The sequence below is a fragment of the Rhincodon typus genome, chromosome 1 (genome assembly GCF_021869965.1).
Source record: "Rhincodon typus isolate 14 chromosome 1, sRhiTyp1.1, whole genome shotgun sequence".
NCBI lineage: Eukaryota > Metazoa > Chordata > Chondrichthyes > Orectolobiformes > Rhincodontidae > Rhincodon > Rhincodon typus.
In genome coordinates this window covers 91302452-91320980 of record NC_063332.1, presented here as the reverse complement: position 1 = coordinate 91320980, position 18529 = coordinate 91302452, and positions in this window count along the sequence as shown.

Below are 18529 nucleotides of genomic sequence, written 5' to 3'. Positions count from 1 at the left end.
AATCCAGTTTCACATGGTGCCATAGCAGGATTGCTAATTTGATATCATATCATAGAATCCCTACAGTGTGGAAACTGGCCCTTCAGCCCAACAAGTCCACACTGACCCTTGGAGCATCCCACCCAAACCCATCCCCCTATAACTCACCTAAGCTAGGCATCCCTGAACACTATGGGCAATTTAGCATGGCCAATCCACCTACTCTGCACATCTTTGGACTGTGGGAGGAAACTAGAGCACCTGGAAGAAACCCACACAGACACAGGGAGAACATGCAAACTCCACACAGACAGTCACCTGAGGGTGGAATTGAACCTGAGCCCCTGGTACTGTGAGGCAGCAGTGCTAACCACTGAGCCATCATGCCACCCTATATTTACAAGGCTACTGAAGCCAACTATATGTGTCAGGCCGATTTTATGGATCTTCTGTTAATCTGCATTTGTCATGTTATGTTCCATTATAAAGTATAGATAGAATTTCTAGCTCTAAACTATCCTGCTGCTATTAATTACTTTTATTTATTGTTCATATCTTTTATAAGTATAACATTTAGTTTGAGTATTTGATATTTTTAAATAAAATGTTACAGAGAAGCTGAGGTTAAATGAAAGAAAATGTCTGATGGTCACTTTATAAGCAACAAGTAACAATTTCTTTATTTAACTCTAACAGTGAACAAATTAACAGAACTACTAACAAACCAAACAATTCTCCCCTAACTCTTAACTATTCCCTAACTGAACAAAATTCTATTGGTATGCTATTCTAATAAAGTCAAGTCCCACTTATATCACCCAAGTAGTAATAAAAAGAAATAAATTAAAACTTATTCTCTCAAAGTCTACACATCTTTTTTATGCTGTTCTCAAATCATAAACACTTTCCTTCCGCAGATCCTGCTGTCAGGGATGTTTTCTCTATGAAGACCCTTAGCTAGAAGTGTTGTGGAATCATTTATGAATAAGATGGTGCTTTCTTAGAGATCTTAGTGATTTTTTGGGAGAGCTAGGGGCTTATTTATCAAATGGCGGTTCACTCTCACGCTGGTTTTTAAAAATCCTCCTTATATACCTTGGATGACATATCAATTTTCTTACAATACCATTGGTCTGAGGTTGTCAAAATCATCAGATTTAAACTTAATTGGCTTTCAGTTGCTAAGTTCTTGGTTTAGATTAATTGGTTGATTCCAGCTCATTGCCAAAACATCAAAACACGCCTAAGGTTTACAATCACACAGCCAATTGATAAATGCTTCCACTTTAGGACTGGCTGTATACATACAGAGACTTCAGCTACATACAGAGACTATTTTTTCTGTATAAATCTCCAACTTTAGAAAAGCACTTTATCTCTTAAAGGAGCCATGCACTGTTCTCCCTTCTCATTTTTTTACAAACAAATTCTAGCTTCCTGCCTTCCAATTCATGATTACTCTGCACAACTTCATAACAACAAGAGAAATGCATATGTTTGTTTGTCAAGTGGTTGATTCCTCACTAAACTCTCGCTGGAGGCAGGATATCTACAGTTTTCAGGAAAGGAATTTAAATTATTTGGTCCACATCAAAGAGATAGTTTGAAAGTAAAGCTAATGGTGAAAATTTCTGTCTGAAAATTCCAAAAATGCCATATTGTTGTTTGGAATAAACAGGGAGTTACCTTTTATTTTGTTTTATCTCTGTGATTTTATATAGACTAGGTCATTTAAAATCTTGGAAGCAGCCAGGCTGGAAGTAGATCAGTAGAGAAAAAAATTTCCAGAAGCTGCAAAGTAAATAGAACAGTACAGGGTGCTTTTGATTTGGAGCCACTGTTTAGGAATTTTGAGTGAAGTCCATGCTTGAGTGAGAGAATCCACAGTTGTAAGATATTAAAGGCAAAGAAAGGTCACCTAGTTAATGTTAGTGGAAGTATCCCAAGAAATCTTGAAAATTGCACAAAAGCTGGAACCTGGTGAATTCCCACAGGATATGGTATACATTTGTTTGAGCCTTAAAAATCTTGTAAGATATAGGGAATTCATAGATAAAAGTAAAACCGGAATTGTTTTAGAATGTAACTACAAAACATTTTGTTAATTTAGGAGTGTTTGCTTTTTAAACACTTAGATATTAAAGTTTTTCTGTTATACATAAAATTTTGGATAGTTATTTCCCTTAATAACTGGGAATTCATATGTCTGCTCAAATGTTACCAGCTCCACAGAGATTGCAACACTGCTCCAATTTAGTGACGAAAGCATTGCTACGTTTTCATCCTAGACTGAAACTATTTTTGTCATAATCAGCTTAAATTTCTGTGTTTCATAGTGAATTAATCATAACTATAATGCATTAATGCAAAGTTAGTAAAACACAGAATTAGACAAATTTTGAAGTGAAAGATTTGTCTGAAGAAAGGCATACAAGGATACAACTTAGTGCAGCATCTCAACATACACATTCGAGAATGAACCTATTTTCGTCATAATTAGCTTAAACATCTGTGTTCCGTAGTAAGTATGATGCATTAATGCAAAGTTAGTAAAACACAAAATTAGGCAAATTTTGAAGAGAAGAATTTGTCTGAAGAAAATCATACAGGGATATTATGTATCAATTACTGGAATCATACAGATGTGTCATAAGGCATAATCGAAGCAATGGTAACCATTTTGAGAACACACTGAATACTTCAGCTTTGTTAATGAGTAGTAACTGTATCTCACGTGAGTGGAATGCTCGTTTGAGAATTAACAGCCTAGCAACAACAGAGAGAAAATGGAGAAAAACGAACGATAATCTGTAAAATAAGACATTATTCTGTCAGAATAACTTGCCAGGCAGAAACTAAGTGACAGAAAGCAGCATCTATGTTATTTTTAACCTCAGCAGAGATGTTCTCACTGACATCTGACATCAGTTGCATTCAAACCAGCAATTGCCCTCTTTGATTGTTATTGTGTTAGCTGCAATCGAAAAGGTTTCCATAACCATGAACCCCTGCACCTCTGACATCTTCAAAGGGAGTAGTCATCTTATAGTCACCATTTTAACTGTATCTGTGAGATCCCAGATAAATTCTGAATGGGAAATCCCCTTTATTGAACAAAACATTTTAATTTATACTGTAATTTTCATAGTTAATTTTATTGAAATATGTGAGAAATGTGAACCTGTTATGACTTGACATGAGTAAGAAAAAACCCCTAAAGTCATCCAGGAATGCAGTAATCACTTTACATTTGACAACTACCAAAATTAATTGTTGAATCCGCTCTGACCAAAACATTTGAAAGCAACGACATATTACCTAATGGCCATTAAAGGACCATGAGACAATTCTAACTGGATTTAAAAATAGTTAAGTTCAAGATTTGATGAGACCAATAATTGGAATCAAATTTGGAATGTTCAAAGATATTTATGTAGGTTTCACCAACTTTGACAGATCATCTCTACCATACCAACAGTGGCTGTCAGGTTTTCTGGTCTCTGTGGGTCTGAGTACGGACGTGGGTGATATTCTGTGTTTTAACTGCTGTGGGAATCTTTACTTAGTTGAAGAAATCCTGGGTGCACATCCCACAACCTGCCTGGTAAGGTTCTCATGTTCGGTGTAAGCTCACTCGCCCATGATTAATCATGCATACTGAAATGTGCTGCTGAATGGATCCAACAAGAATGGTTTTGAGGATTATTCCAAATGGTTCCTTACAATCAGTAGAATGTGGAGATGTTTCATCTGCTCAAGTATTTTGCACATTCAGCATTATCTATTAGAAAATTAGTCCACTCTTCCTGCACTGATTTATGTAATGCATTGGACTTTCATTATATGTTTCAATGTATTTGGTCTCTAGAAGTGCATCTAATTGTCTCCTGAATTATTTTTTAATATCCCCTTCGATATCTATTTCCACTAACTAATTTGCCTAATCACTTACATTTCAGATGCAAAGCTCAGTTTGGCCCCTTCCCAGATCTAGCTTCTAATTTTAACTTCTGTTTGTGGTATCTGCATCATTCACATTAACAAAGATTTTGTTTGGATTAGAACATAGAACATAGAACAGTACAGCACAGTAAAGGCCCTTTGGCCCACGATGTTGTGCGAACTTTTACCCTAAACCTAAGGTCTATCTAACCTCCACCCCATCTTATACTATCATCCATGTGCCTACCTAATAGCCACTTAAATGCCCCTAATGAGGCCAACTCCACTACCCTCTCTGGCAATGCATTCCACGCCCCTACCACTCTCTGAGTAAAGAACCTACCTCTGGCGTCTCCTCTATATCTACTTCCACTCACTTTAAAACTATGCCCCCTCGTAATAGCTACCTCCACCCTAGGAAAAAGTCTCTGGCTGTCCACTCTATCTATACCTGTGATCATTTTGTACACCTCTATCAAGTCACCTCTCATCCTTCGTCGTTCTAAAGAGAACGCCCTAGCTCTCTCAACCTTTCCTTGTAAGACCTTCCCTCCATTCCAGGCAACATCCTGGTAAATCTCCTCTGCACCTTTTCCAAAGCTTCCACATCTTTCCCGTAATGAGGCGACCGGAACTGGACAAAATACTCCAGATGTGGCCTAACCAGGGTTTTGTATAGCTGGAGCATAACTTCACGGCTCTTGAACTCAATCCCTCTATTAATGAAAGCTAACACAGCATACGCCTTCTTAACAACTCTATCCACCCGGGTGGCAGCTCTCAGGGCACTGTGGACATGAACCTCAAGATTAATGTTGCTAATTCCTTTCATAAAGATAAAGATAAAAAACAAAAACACTAACCATTGTACATTTCCAAACCAATTTATTTTAAACCTTCCTTAATCTTGTCAGTAAAACTCTCGGCATCTCATGGTGCGACCCAGCCTGGTTGCTTGATGGCTCCGAGCCTGGTCTCTCGGTATTATGTCAACTGGTCTCTCAGTGGCTTGTGGCAGTGTGTCAGCTTGGCGTGCGAGTGGATCCTGCCTGGGCATGTTCCTGAGGCACCGGGGGAAATTGGAGAGATGGCAGTTTCAGCAGCAACGACTGTATCTGCTGCAGCGACATCAAGACCAGGTGGCAGAGCAAGATATGCGGAGGTTTCGTCAAAGCTTGTTGAACTTCTAGATTATTCCTTTATTTTCCTCATTTAAACCATGAAAGACTTTAATGTAAACTATTACATATTTCTTTACTTTTCTAATATTCCGTGAAGTAATGCTTAACTTTTTAACTCTCGTTTCTCTTACTACTTTGTTCCCAAGTTTTTTTTTGTACCTGGGTACTTTGGTATCGCCATGTGTGGTGATATTATACACTTTTCACTGTACTCCTGTACTTCTGTACTTGATTACACGTGACAATAATAAACTAAGTCTAAAAATCAGTCTCCCATTCTACCAACAGCTGGATAGAAACTAAACACTGAGAATTCTTGACATAACATTAGAGCAGGTTACTGATGGCCCCAGCTTGCTATTTGCTCCTCCAGATTTCCATGTTTGACACCAAGCTATAACTTCTCAAAGCACACTTAGTGGTCATATGCAACTATGTCCACAACATGGACATCCAATGCATATAAGCCTCACTGCATCATCATGTTACATCTCCAAACCACTAATAATATGCTTCAACACTTCAATAAAGGACTTTACAGCACACTGACATCTTTCACTGGACTGCTTCTGCAAGGACACTTCAGATGCAATGACAGGCACCTACCTCATGGTCTGGACCATCTCACTGCTGCTTGTTTGCCCCTGAGCACTCACTCACTTTAAAACCACTTCAATGCTCACAGCGTCCTGTCTTGTTTCAAGCCTTGATACATGGCCCCTTAGCCACACCTTAGAGGCTCACATTGCTTCTGTTTTGTCTTTTGCACAGAAACAATGTTGTAGTTGCCAGCTGTGATGAATCAAGGGACTGAACCTTTTGCTGTATAGCAGTCAGCTGCTCAGATGGTCACAACAAGAGGCCCATATTTTTACAGTCTGGAAAGTGGGCCATGGTCAGCCTGTTAGGCCCAGTGTAACCAGTCTTTAGAGATGTAGGAAGATAGTTGGGTGTTGTACAGAGCTCTGTCAGTAGTCTGACCATGCATCGTTCTGTGTTGTCCAGCTAAGACATTGAAAAGATTGGGCCATAGTCAGTCTTGGAGGACTGGCCACTAAATTTCACAGGGGATTGTTTAGGGGCCACTGCTGTCAGAGGAAAGCTGGGCAACATAATTGTGGGGATTGGAGCTGGAATGCTGTGATGCAGATTTAATTACAATTATGAAGGGTGTATCATAATAATCTCTCAATTCCCCCCAACCCCCACACTCCAGCCTCGGGCATATTGAGTAAATACACCAGATCTAGGAGTGCTTTGACCTCCTCTTAAAGCCAGTATGCCACTTACTGATGATGACACCACTTTCGGCATGATCCCTTCAGTGCACTATCGTCTCTCTCTTATTTAGAGACTTAGAGCTGTACAGCATGGAAACAGACCCTTCGGTCCAACTTGTCCATGCTGACCAGATATCCTAAATTAATGGCACTAGAAGAGGGTCTGACTAGACTAGGGGGTGGGTTAAGAACTGAGGATGTTCAAAGCCTACATGTCTGACAAGGAGGGCTGCCAAGAAAATGATGTTAACATTTGAGGGTTCACCAATAACAAGAGGCTGTGCCTGAAGTTCGCTCCTATTTCATCATGCAGTAAATACCAAGTGCACAATGAAGAATGAAGAAAATGGCTGCTACCACATCTGGAGTGGGTGGGGTAGTATTTAACCCAGGGAAGGGGCAGTGTTCAATTTCAAGCAGTGTGAGGCCCTTCAACAGGCAACATAATTTCACAGGTACCCATAAACTGAAGCTGAATCATATCTGTCAGCATTACTTGCTGTGTGTGAACAATAGGCATCCATCTCCTGGGTGCTGTCAAAATCCTTGCACTCCAAGCACTCCACTGTACTATACAACATGATGAATAAATCCGATTAATGGCTGTGATGTACGAACAATATTTTGCTACTTGGAAAGATGGACTTTTTCTGCCGAAGTAGTAACCACTGCCATTTACCCATGGCCTGCACATGGTGCAGTACCTGCTATGTTAACACCTTGGACCATAGAACATTGTGTAATATTCAGGTGATGAGGTACTTTCAATGTTGTAGTTGTGGCTAGACAGATATTTGCACATTAACTGATGATGAAAAGCAAACAGACATTTACAAATATGAAAACTTATTTATAGTGATGGGTCACCTCTGCTCCCTATTTGTCCTCACAAGATCTTCTTCTATCTTTCCCTCCCATTATGCTTCAGCACAGACCTTGGAGGTTTCATTGGGTAATCACAAGGGTGTTTGTGTCTCCAGATTCTGGCCGTGCTGATTATGTCCAGCCCAGTGGCAAGCATACTTCCCTGAACGTGAGCTCCTATAGGGTTCAGGTTAGCAGACAGGGTGGAGGTAAAAGACCTGGGCACCTCTTCAATGTCCAGAGAGGAGGCCTCTGAAATGGGTCTGCCTGCAGTTCTTCCACCAGCCTCCTGGCACTGCCCTATCTTCTGGTTAGAAAGGAACACCTGGAATGAGCTTAAAGTTCCTCAACCTCCCTCACCTCCTTGTATTTTTTGCTGAGCAGGATTAGCCAGAGAATTGGAGTCCAGGTTTGTTTGCATATTGAGCAGACTCTGAGACTTGTGGATCAGCCACCAGCCTGTCCTTGGAGGCAGTCTGACAAACACCTGCCTGAAGCAGCACGCTCCCAACTGAAATGCTTTAGTACTGCAAGCTTTGTATAAGTCACAAATTGTCGACACCATGGAGTTCTCTCATCCCTGGGAGGTGCCCGGTCTCCTGCAGTGATTGCCAGAGACCTGGCGCGTTTCTCCTCCCACCAGCTTCACGATGTGACATTGTTGTGTTCAACAACAGGTGCTGCTAACTCTAATCCAGATAAAATACTCACCAAGGTGCCAGTAAAAGAGTTGGTTGGCAGTGCACAAGATAGCCTTGCTGGTACTTCCTGCTCTCTTCCCAGAGATGAAGGAAGGGATATGTTGCGAGGCCACTTTCTTGATCATGGAGACTGAGAAATTCTGCCAGGAGCCAGAGGAGTCAAAAGAGACAATGTATTGCAACTAACAGGTTGTCGTTGTAGCATATTAATAATATATTCATGGTGAAGTTTTAGGAGATCAGCACAATAACACATAATGCTTCCTGCTTGGCTTTCGAGACATGGATGTTCCTGCATCTCCAAGGGACCAACTCAATTCTTCACTGGCATAGGCCAAGATTTCTTCTGACGGGGGTGAGGAGCCCAATGTCAGGTACAGTATCATCTGTCCTGGCTCTTCTGGAGTTATCATTTGCTGTTTCACCCTTGAGTGAGAGGAAGGGAGAGATTGGGTGAGATGAAAGTGGCTGGCACAACAGTTATCATTGATGTGGGAAAATGAGTTGAGGTGTGCCAAGTCAGTGCGGAGGCAGTGCCAAGCCTAAGCAAGGTTGTAATGAGAATGTGGGAGTGTTAGTTTGTGTTAGTGTGAGTGAGGGAAGATGGTTCATTCAATGGTCAGTGTTACAGAGCGTGAGCTTTGTTGGGATGTAGGTACTGGAGCAGAGATAGCGTGAGTGTGACATATTGAAGAGATGATGATGGTACTTGTCCTGGCGAAATGATCTTCTTGTGGTACTGCCAGGCATTCCTCTGTTGAGATCACACTACCTCAGGTGGGAACCACGGTTCCTGCTGGCAGGGTCTGGGGTTATGACCTCTTTTTTCTGTCTTGGGGAGGTAGAACGTCCCTCCCCTTTGCATCATTCCCTTCACCAAGACGTCCAGATCCCTGTTCTCAGAGTGAGGTAACAATTTCCTTTTGTCTGCCATATCTGGGGAAAATATTTCCAATGGTGCAGGGTAGCTTCGAACTGATATTGCTTGATCGGGAGGGGGAGTAGGTGGGGGGAGTGGGGTGGGGGGGGGGCGGTACAACAGCCTTTTCAAGATGCTGCTGGTACCAGAGATACCAGAATGCCCAAGCAGTGGTGAGTACTACTGCCCACCGTGAGTTAAAATCAAGCTGACATCAGATGAGCAGGGCACTATAGGGACATCATATCTAAATAATGAGAAAAGTTTAGGATAATGGCGTGAGAAAACTCACTGGGTCTCGTAGAGAAAAACCCTCCTTGAAATTCATTAATGACACTCAGCTGATTTCTGCCAAATTTCACCCTTTACTGCCTGTAAGTTGACCACATTCCGGAACCTACGATCTGGGAAACTTTCATCCTCACTGATGGTTTGCAGTGACTCCAATTTCCCCTCAAGTTCAGAAATCCCAAATTTAGTCTGAAGCAGCTGGACAGCATGCTATAGTGCCCTGAAAATTCCATTTGACACATGTATTGAAACCGGAGATTTCAACTGCACAACAATAATCAAAATCCTTGTTTAAACTGTTATTCTTAACTCATGTTTTGCTCTGTGCTTATGCTCAGTTCAACTTATCCTGAATGATATTTTTACAAATTTTCCCAGCTTCTAGTTTGAACAAATACACTTTGTTAAATATACACACAAAAAAAGTACTCACCAACTATTTGCTTATCTGTAAGGTTGCAGTTTAATTTTTTTTTGAACGAGTTCGGTCAGCTCTGAACTTGCCCACCTCTGCTGCTCTTTTATACTCCAGATGACCTTCTTGTTCACTCACTCTCAGTGCTGCTGCTGTAAGTCTTTCATACTCCTGCTCCTTGTCTTGCTGTGCTCATATCCTTGGAGCTGTTCTGCCATCACACTTAGCCTTGCACTGGTCTCACAGTGCTGTCAGTTTCAGTGTTGCTGCCACAAGTCTTTTATCTCAGCCCCAACCCTGGTTTTACTGTCATTGCTGCTTTTATCCTTGCCTTGACTATGCTGCTCTCTCGCTCTCAGTGCTGCTACTTCTGCTGTTCTTATCCTGCTGCTGGCCTTATTGATGTTCAATGCTTTGTGCGTATGGTACACATAAAAACAGCACAGTTGTTCTGGCAAACATTTACCTTCAACCAACATCACAATATCAGATAACCTGTTTGCAGCTTTTGGGAACATTGACAAAGAGTTTCCACTTTGGGCGCAATTGGTGATTCTAAACAAATAGCAGCAAAATTGTGCCAATTTTGAACAGTCTATTTTCTTCATCTAACTTTCCAGCGACAAACTTTTTTGCATAATGCTGACCAATATCTGTCACCAAGAGTGGCCCAATTGCACCACTACGGATGGAGATGGCCAAGTCCTGAAGGACATAAGTGCTGAATTGGGTTTGCAGCAGGTGGTGAGAAAACAATAAGAGAGAAAAATATATTCGGTCTCATTCTCATCAATCTACCTTTCACAGATGCATCTGTCCATGACAGTATCAACAGGAGTTGACCACTACAAAGTCATTGTGGAGATGAAGACCTGTTTACACATTGAGGATACCCTCCACTGTGTTGTGTGGTGCTCTCACTATGCGAATTGGGATTAATTCACTCCTGATATGGCAAAGAAAATCAGGGTGTCAATCAGTAAAATGGTTCATTATTATCAGCTTTTTCTCCAACAACAAAGGTTTAAGTGGTCCTTACAGATTGTCAGAGATATTCATTATAATGGGAGGTACAAACAGATATAAGCCATTGGGAGCTAAGTATCACTGTAAAAGTGTACTGCAGGATTTGCAATCTTCTCACAAAGGCTTAATGTTCCCTCCAAAGCTGCCCCAAGTGTCCCTGCGCAGCCTACTAACATGTCAACCCTTTAAACTACCATGCTTGCTCAATCATGCAATAAATAATTAAGGGACCAAACACTTCAATGAATTGCTCACACACTCAAATAAAATTATAGAGAATGTTGCAAAGGTGCCCAATTTACTTTTTATCTCTGAAATAACAATTGAACACATCATTATCTTCCAGCTGTTTTTATTTATATGGATTTTTTCCATCCTTCCTTATAATTGTGTGACATTCATTGAACTCCTATTATAAAAGAGACATTAACCTCTTTATTATAAATGGGTTAATTCCTCCAGTAAACTAGCAGGCAGAAGAATGCTATGGAAATCATTTAATGTTCCTTCGCTCACTTCCAGTTGTAATTTCTACGCTTATATGATCTATTTATATATAGTACATATGAGGTTACAGTAATAATTCAGTCATGTGGCTCCACTCTTTTTCATAGATGTTTGTGCTGATATAAAACCTGATAAACTGAACTACTGCCATAACTCATTTCCAATCTTTTATTACTCTGATCATTTTTTTAAGTTTGTCTCACTGGATGAGAAAAGGTTCATTTACATCACACTTGTTATTCAGGCTGGAGATTTTTTCTATTTCCCAGGTTCTTTTGTTAAGCCCCTAAATTCCAATGTGGATTCTCTTATAGTAAGCCATGGAAATTGCCTACAGTTATATCCAACTTTTCCACACTACATTTTGTGTGCAGATAATTAAGCATAACTACAGTGAAGAAACTAAGTTATTTTCTACCTGCCGGGCATAATCTTAATTATGGTACAAATCTAGATCCTGATGGTCAGCCAACCTTGCAATTAAACAGCTAGAAAGTGACATGCTTTAGTTACAGGACACAGATAATTTGTGATTTCCTAGCTCATTCCCAAGTTGTGAACTGTCATCGCAGATGGAATTGCAAAGATAAAAACAAAAACCTAAACAACGTTAATAAACCTGAACGAACAAAATCGGTGCAACTTCAACTTTCAAAAATTTGAAACATAATTTTGGTGCATTAGGAAGATTTATTGGATGGAAATTCTTATCATTTTGGTGAAAATACTACTTATAGTTCATTTCTTTTAGTGTTCTTAATATGTATCACAAGCAAGACAATCTCAGGTGGATAAATAAAATAAGTGAAAGACGTGTGGATCTGAAAAACAAAAACTGAATTTGCTGAGAGATAGTAGAAACTGCAGATGCTGGAGAATCTGAGATATACAAGGTGTAGAGCTGGATGAACACAGCAGGCCTAGAAAGGGTCTAGGCCCGAAACGTCAGCCTTCCTGCTCCTCTGATGCTGCTTGGCCTGCTGTGTTCATCCAGCTCTACACCTTGTATATCTATAACTGAATTTGCTGGTCTGGCAGCATCTGTGGAGTGAAAGCAGAGTTAACGTTTCAAATCCAGTGACCCTTCTTCAGCACTGAGATGGATAATGCAGTTCCAAAGCTACAAGCTCCGAGTTAGCAGCACAAGGGTCTGGAACATAGTACTTCAGGTGCAATGTTTGTTTATGTAACTATGTTCTAGTTCAAGGTCATGGAATTACATGAAACAGAGGCAAAGGAATAGTTCATCCAGCCCTATTGGTTCATGTCACTGATTAGGACCCACATGAGCTTCCCACCTTTTCCATTTCACGCATACCAGCAGACTCCTTTTCTTCTGATGTGTGTATCTAGATTAGGCTTGAACCCATCTATTTATCTCAACTGGACCCTGGGGTAGAAAGTTCCACGTACGAACTATTCTTCGGAAAAATAAATTCCATCTGAATTCACCATTGGATTTGTAATGACCTTCCTATGTGCCTGGCAATTGGTATTGGTCAGCCTCAAAATTGGTCTCTGGCTTCTCTCTATGGAGAAGAGTTCCAATCTGTTTAATCTTTCCTGAGAGCTATAACTGAACAGTTCTATTTTTAATTGTTCGGCTTTTTTGTGTCTTCTGCATCCTTTCCATAATATAGAGACCAGAACTGTGTGAAGTATTCTAAAGATGATCAAAGCAAATTTCTGAACAAATTTAATCTTTTTAGGCTTTTAATTATATCCTGCAAAAACAAAGCATATCCCTTTGTGTTTTTAACAACTAATTATTTTCTACTTCCAATGATACCTATACCCCTAAATCCATTTGCTGCTCTACTCCATTCAGACTCTAATATTCCAAAGAGCATGTGGTCTGCTTATTCTTCCTATTAAAATAATCAGAACACATTTCTCTCCATTGGGTTTTTGCTAATCTGCAAGTTTATTTTGCTCACTATTAACTATGCATGCCAATATTTTGTTGCTTGCAAATTTTGAAATTTTATCTCTCATTGTAAGAAATATTTGTTCCTTCTGACACCCTGGGAGGATCACTTAAACTCTTGTCATTGGAGAAAGAGCTGATAATACTGAACAATTTTACTGATTGACAACCTGATTTTCCTTGTGATGCTGGGAGTGGATTGTCAATCAGTCTTTAAGAGGCAATTGGTTGCTGTTCAGATTATCCCTCAAATCAGAGGAAATATGACAGGAGATAGACAAAAGGGAATAATGACTGGAGGCATCATTCAGTCAAACTGTTCTGGAAGTCCTACGGAGAGTATTTTTTTTGTTTATGGGGCTGAGAACAATGCTGCGATTTGGAGCAGCAACAAAGAGCAGGAACACCGACTGCAAGCCTGAAAGCAGGTTACAAAGAAATTGTTACCAAGAATTGTTACAATGTTACCAAGGTATACTAACAGCTACCACTGTTTTATGGCTTGCAATGCAACTTCAAATTAAATATAGCATGAAAGCAAAGCACAATGCTTTGCTTATGTTCTTATCTAATGAGCTAAAAGATAATTTGTTACATTTTGCTGCTATAGCAGGGGGCATCTTGCAGCTTAGCAGATGTTGTTTAAAAAGTAGCACATCGTTATATTGCCTGGACCTTTATAGTCTAAGTTAGACATTCACACAGCTGGACTATATGACATCTTCTTTGGAACCTTGCAGCACAAACTTGGGGTATCAGCATCATGCAAGAGGGTGCACAACATGGACCACATGAAAAGCACGGACCTGGTGGTAGAACATGCCACAGCAAATGACAACACAGCGTTCTGTTTTAAGTTCTAAGTTCTGTTTTAAGGTAGCTGAATGTTGTACGTTCACACACGAGAAAAAATTATTGAGGCCTATTTGCGTTTATATTTACTTGCAAAATGCTGCTGTCTTGCTCTGTGATTTTATTCTGATCTCTTTTTTCACAGAAAGGATTTGGAAATACATTTAAAGGTTGTTTCTCAAAATAATTTTGATACAAGCAAGTTTAGGTAAATATGATGCTGAGATAGAAGATCGATAAAATGCTAATAGCCTTGGCTTTAAAGTTGTTTTCCCAAAGATCATCAGCAATATGCAGTTCATTAGCTTGGCTTGGTAATTATCAAACACCACATGCTCCCCATGTTGAGCCATCCCTGGCCCTGAGGACTCTGCAAAGGTTGTTTGGCATAGCAGTCCTCCCTGCGGCTCATCATCACGGAAATAAAAACAGAGTCGGAGGTACATGGTGCAGTAAGGAATTTTAACTTTCCCCACTGGGCAGGAGCAAAGCTCACGGGCAGTTAAAATGAAACTGCTCTTTTCTCTGTGCCATTTCTATTGAGTTCCAAACTTAATCCCACTTGTGTTGGCAGTGAATGAAGTATCCAACAGAGAAATGCAAGAGGCTCAGACGTAAATACTAATTAGGATTCTACAATGTCAATAGGAGCTCAATGCCACTCTTCCCATGGCCTGGGCAGAGAAATCACTGTGACTTTTCTGCTGGGGTGAAAGTGGGTCTACAGCAGGTATGTGGATGGGGGTTGCTAATTTGTTAGGGATTAAAAATTCCTTTACGGAGCTGGAAGTGCAAAACCTGTCCTCTGAGGACTACAAGGAAAGTTACAGCTTGCCCACCTCAATTTCCCTCCTCAATTTCTTCTGTGAAGCCCTCCTGAGACCCATTGCTCTAATCAGGGAACAGGCAGTGGACCGTAGCCAATATTTTTTCACCAGACAGCAATGGTTTCATGCGAGACATAGATTAGCAGAATTCAATGAGAATCAACGTTTTAAATCCTTGTGATCACCCATTGCCACTGCTGGGTGGGAAACAGTTTTAGCAGAACAGTTTCAGGGAACTTATTCCATAAGTTAAAAACTGCCTCATGGTGTCAATCATGTTTGCAAACAAAAATATACAAGAGTAAACCTTTTTTTTCAATCTCAGAAGGATAGCATAGAGGGAGATACTTAGAATTTGGTTCAATCAAACAAGTGTGATGTCAGGAAGCCTAGTGTAATGGAGCAAACAAAGATAGAAGCAAGCAAGTGTAGCAGAGGAATTATAATTGACTGCCCCTGGGGTTCTTGAAGGGAAATGATGGGACAAGCATGGAAGTGTTGCTGCAGGCTGTGGAGAGGCAGATATTCTCTATCCATCCCCCAGCCTGCTAAGGAAGGAATATAGAAAAGATACAGCTAATGAGAGTGCTTGACAACAGATGGCAGAGGCAATGAATACTTGTTGCACCATCCAAATAGACAGCACTCAGCAGCAACAGAAGGAGCAGCCTCCAGAAATTGCTTCACTTTTTTCAGGGCAAAGGCTTCCTCTGTCCAAGGACAGTGAATCCTGGAGACTGGAAGAAACAGAGAATCAGAAGTAAAGGTCCCAATGTGTGGAGGAATATTCCAAAACTAATTCGCAGAACATTGGGTTCAGCACCTCTGATGGCAATCATGACAGTTAATCTGCTACACACAATTGCACATTTTGAGCACTCATATTTTGTTCCTTTACTTTTCCCACTTTCAGTATATTTTAGCTTGTAACACTGAGCCTGTGCCTTTTAATTATTCCTGTCCTTGACTCTATCAGAGACCTTCAGTGTTTCTCTTTCCCCTCCCCATGTTTTTCCTTGGTTTTGTATATGCTTAATTCTGTGACTCTTTACAGTTTTGATGAAAACTCATCAATATATAGCATTGACCTGAATTCAACGTCCCCTCCCAGGGACAAATTTGAGGATGAGTTAGACAGGGAGTGGGGTGGAAGTTTGCAGTAACAGATGACCAGAAGGAACATTGCAGACTGGACAGCAGAACAACATTTACAAATTTCCCACAGCTTTGTGATGGCTCCTCCGAAGCAGAGAAACCTCACCATGGATGACCAACCTCTTAAACTTTTCTGAAGACTCAACTTTTATATGTCTAATTCAAAGAACCCTGATCGCTTTGACAATGGATCCTGATATAGTTCCACAGTAATACATCAGCTTCCATGTGCTTGTACGTGACTCTGTGAGTGTTTGTCTCCTTCAGAATATCAGAAGAATACAGACTTTACAAAAGGGCATTCTTATCAGCCATAATTTGGTTGGTATACCGAGGCCCATCTTGGTGGGAATTCATCCTGAGTGAGGTTGGTGCCGGAATTGTGAAGTAGAAACTATTTCTTCCTTCCCCATTCTTTCACCTAAAGTAATAATGACCAAACAGTCAGCACTGAGATGCATTTTATATCTTTCGTTGTTAATCCAACCTTGGTTTTAAAGGAGGCTCAATAATCACATAGTGGCTGGGCGGTTCGCACAGCTACACACAGCGCCAGGTATCCAGGTTCGATTCCACCTTAGGGTGACTGTCTGTGTGGAGTTTGCACATTCTCCCCTGGTCTGTGTGGGTTTCCTCCAGGTGCTCCGGTTTCCTCCCACACTCCAAAGACATGCAGGTGAGGTGGATTGGCCATGTTAAATTGCCCATAGTATCCAGGGATGTGCAGGCAAGGTGAATTAGCCCTGGGAAATGCAGGGTTAAAGGGATAGGGTGTAGGGGTAGGTCTGGGTGGGATGGTCTTCTGAGGGTTGGTGTCGACTCAACAGGCTGAAAGGCTTTTTTCCACATTCTAGGGATTCTATGTTTCACACTCCATGAACAGATGCTGGATAGCAGACGCATGAGTCAAGCATGAGTCCTGGGTGTCAGGAAGTCATCTGTGCTGCAGTGTTATGCATTGGTGTTGGTGTAAAAATCACAGGTAGCGAGGCTATTGTGTGCTCCAGGAAATATTTCTTGTCTGCTGGCCCCGTTATTTGGATGCTGATTCACTCCAGATTGTAGAGGATGTGTTTTGCAATGGAAAGTAAGCAGTTTGTGGAAGCTGGGAATGTTGCATATATCTCTCATGTCAAAACATGGATTGTGGCTGGAATGAATGGTGCGTAGAATCTTTTAAATAACATTTGGGACACAATTGGACACTGATCCTGCACAATGTGCCTTCTCGTGATGTTTGCTGCCATGTACAATCCCATAGGCATGTGGAACATTCATAGTCGTCAGTCATAATGACACTACCTGTTGTGTGGACACTTCGACAAAGTACCAGATTTCATGCTTCATTTCCAGACGCAGGTGTAAATGAATTGTGCTTGCAATCCTGTGAGACCAATGGTTATGATGGTGAAAGTCACAGCCATTGAAATGTGATTAACCCAAACTCATTAATGAAACAAATCAGTAATTTCTATGGATTTCAGCAAAGGTTTTGACAAGATATTGACATGGGAGCTTTGTCATGGGAGGCTAATAAAGAAGGGAAAAACACATTGAATCCAGGGTATCTTGGCAAGTTGGATCCAAAATTGGCTTAGTGACAGGAACCAGAGGGTTATGGTGGAAGACTATTTATGTGACTGGAGGCTGGTGTTGAGTGGTGCCCACAGGGATCAGTTCTGTGTCCCTTACTGTTTGTGATATCTATAAACGAAATTGATGAGAGTGTGAGGGGGATGATAAGTAAGTTTGCAAATGACACAATGCTTGGTAGGGTAGTTGCCAGTGAGAAAGAAGGTCTTGGGTTATAGGAAGGGAGAAATGAATTGGTCAGATGGGCAGATTAGTGGCAGATGGAATTTGACCGTGAAAAAATGTGGGGTGATGCACTTTGGAAGAAATAATAAGGTGTGGGTGTTCTGAATCAATGCCAGGACACGATGAAGCTCAGAGCAAAAGGCGGATCTCGGCATGGTTGTCTACAGATCCCTGAAGGCGGCAGGACAGTTTAATAGGGTAGTTAATAGGGTAGTTAAGTTATGAGACAATGGCCTTTCTCATTTCAGGCATAGTCTAAAGGACAGGGAAGTTATGCTGTAGCTGTACAGAACTTTAAATAGAATAAAATAGAATAGAATATCCTTTATTGTCATGTGTACTCGAGTACAGAAATACAGTGAAAAGTTTTACAATGTCGCCTCTTATGGTGCCATCTTAGGTACAAAGTACCCAGGTAAAATATTAGATACCAAAGAGGAGTAAAAAAGCAGTTGCATTACCTGACAGTGATTCACAGTATAAGTTAGAAATATGACATAGTTGAAAGGATAGACATTATAGTCAGATAAACAAATTACAAATAAATAGTACATTGCAGTAGCTCAACACAGGACCTTCCACATGGTCTGACTGCCCACGCCAGATCCCAGTCCAACAACTGTCCCCGCTCTGCTCCAAGCCTCCAATCTGCTGTGCACCGGCTCTAAGGTAAGTTTTTCTCTGGGACTGACATCCCCACACAGACCTGTGCTCCAGGACTCGATTTCCCGTGTCAGCCTCCACTCTGGGACTGCTTCCCCACACTGCACTCCGCTCCAGGACTCGCTCTCTGCACCAGCCTCCACTCTGGGACTGCTTCCCCGCACTGCACTCCGCTCCAGGAC